The 2,500-nt window shown below is 36.9% G+C and overlaps 1 pseudogene; it reads left to right on the top strand.

Moving 5' to 3' along the window:
- The window catches only part of LOC128871423 (large subunit ribosomal RNA), a pseudogene marked incomplete at its 3' end in the record, with an annotated part of 3,050 nt that extends 550 nt beyond the window's left edge, over nucleotides 1–2,500 (top strand).

The raw sequence follows: 2,500 nt of genomic DNA, 5'->3' as shown, positions 1-2,500 counted from the left end.
TCAAAAGATCATTGGTGATATTAAGTTTATTTAAATTAATTTGCTTTTTAAGCATATTAACATAGAATAAATACTAATGATTTGATAAAGTGTTGATAGATTTTATTATATATAATGCTAAAATTCATTTTTTGAATTTTACAAAAAATTTAATATCTATGATATTAATATTTATTTGTATGCATTTATATGATTAACAATGCGAAAGATTCAGGATACCTTCGGGACCCGTCTTGAAACACGGACCAAGGAGTCTAACATATGTGCAAGTCATTGAGTTATATTAAACTTAATGGCATAATTAACTTAACTTAAAAATATAATGGGATTAATTTTTAGTCTATTTTCTTAAATAGTCAATTAATTCAATCCCGGGGCGTTCCATATAGTTATGTATAATGATAATTTATTATTATTTATACCTCTAACTGGAGCGTACCTTGAGCATATATGCTGTGACCCGAAAGATGGTGAACTATACTTGATCAGGTTGAAGTCAGGGGAAACCCTGATGGAAGACCGAAACAGTTCTGACGTGCAAATCGATTGTCAGAATTGAGTATAGGGGCGAAAGACCAATCGAACCATCTAGTAGCTGGTTCCCTCCGAAGTTTCCCTCAGGATAGCTGGTGCATTTAAAAATTATATAAAATAATCTTATCTGGTAAAGCGAATGATTAGAGGCCTTAGGGTCGAAACGATTTTAACCTATTCTCAAACTTTAAATGGGTAAGAACCTCACCTTTCTTGATATGAAGGTTGAGGTTATGATATAATGTGCCCAGTGGGCCACTTTTGGTAAGCAGAACTGGCGCTGTGGGATGAACCAAACGTAATGTTACGGTGCCTAAATTAACAACTCATGCAGATACCATGAAAGGCGTTGGTTGCTTAAAACAGCAGGACGGTGGACATGGAAGTCGTAATCCGCTAAGGAGTGTGTAACAACTCACCTGCCGAAGCAACTAGCCCTTAAAATGGATGGCGCTTAAGTTGTATACCTATACATTACCGCTAAAGTAGATGATTTATAAAACAATTTCGATTGATTTATAAATTTTGAAACTTTAGTGAGTAGGAGGGTACAATAGTGTGCTTAGAAGTGTTTGGCGTAAGCCTGCATGGAGCCGCTATTGGTACAGATCTTGGTGGTAGTAGCAAATAATCGAATGAGACCTTGGAGGACTGAAGTGGAGAAGGGTTTCGTGTGAACAGTGGTTGATCACGAGTTAGTCGGTCCTAAGTTCAAGGCGAAAGCCGAAAATTTTCAAGTTTTTAATAAAAAAAAATATTAATAAAATTTATATATATATATTAAAAAATAATTAAATACTTGAATTATTTTGAACGAAAGGGAATACGGTTCCAATTCCGTAACCTGTTGAGTATCCGTTTGTTATTAAAAATGGGCCTTGTGCTCATCCTGGCAACAGGAACGACCATAAAGAAGCCGTCGAGAGATATCGGAAGAGTTTTCTTTTCTGTTTTATAGTCGTACTACCATGGAAGTCTTTCGAAGAGAGATATGGTAGATGGACTAGAAGAGCATGACATTTACTGTTGTGTCGATATTTTCTCCTCGGACCTTGAAAATTTATGGTGGGGTCACGCAAACTTCTCAACAGGCCGTACCAATATCCGCAGCTGGTCTCCAAGGTGAAGAGTCTCTAGTCGATAGAATAATGTAGGTAAGGGAAGTCGGCAAATTAGATCCGTAACTTCGGGATAAGGATTGGCTCTGAAGATTGAGATAGTCGGGCTTGATTGGGAAGCAATACCATGGTTTATGTACTCGTTCTGGGTAAATAGAGAATTACGATTCTTGTTCCCCGGATAGTAGTTACGTAGCCAATTGTGGAACTTTCTTGCTAAAATTTTTAAGGAATTATATCATTCGATATATATTCTTTTTAAATTATAACGATTATCAATTAACAATCAATTCAGAACTGGCACGGACTTGGGGAATCCGACTGTCTAATTAAAACAAAGCATTGTGATGGCCCTAACGGGTGTTGACACAATGTGATTTCTGCCCAGTGCTCTGAATGTCAAAGTGAAGAAATTCAAGTAAGCGCGGGTAAACGGCGGGAGTAACTATGACTCTCTTAAGGTAGCCAAATGCCTCGTCATCTAATTAGTGACGCGCATGAATGGATTAACGAGATTCCTACTGTCCCTATCTACTATCTAGCGAAACCACAGCCAAGGGAACGGGCTTGGAATAATTAGCGGGGAAAGAAGACCCTGTTGAGCTTGACTCTAGTCTGGCAGTGTAAGGAGACATAAGAGGTGTAGCATAAGTGGGAGATATTATAGTTTCGGTTATTTTATCAACAATGAAATACCACTACTCTTATTGTTTCCTTACTTACTTGATTAAATGGAACGTGTATCATTGCTTAGCCATTATATGGATATATTTATATATCTTATGGTATTGGGTTTTGATGCAAGCTTCTTGATCAAAGTATCACGAGTTTGTTATATAATTGTAAAC

This window comes from Anastrepha ludens, unplaced genomic scaffold, assembly GCF_028408465.1.
Source record: "Anastrepha ludens isolate Willacy unplaced genomic scaffold, idAnaLude1.1 ptg000106l, whole genome shotgun sequence".
Classification (NCBI taxonomy): Eukaryota; Metazoa; Arthropoda; class Insecta; order Diptera; family Tephritidae; genus Anastrepha; species Anastrepha ludens.
The sequence above is the reverse complement of the archived record's forward strand: the minus strand, read 5'-3'. Positions and strand labels throughout refer to the sequence as shown.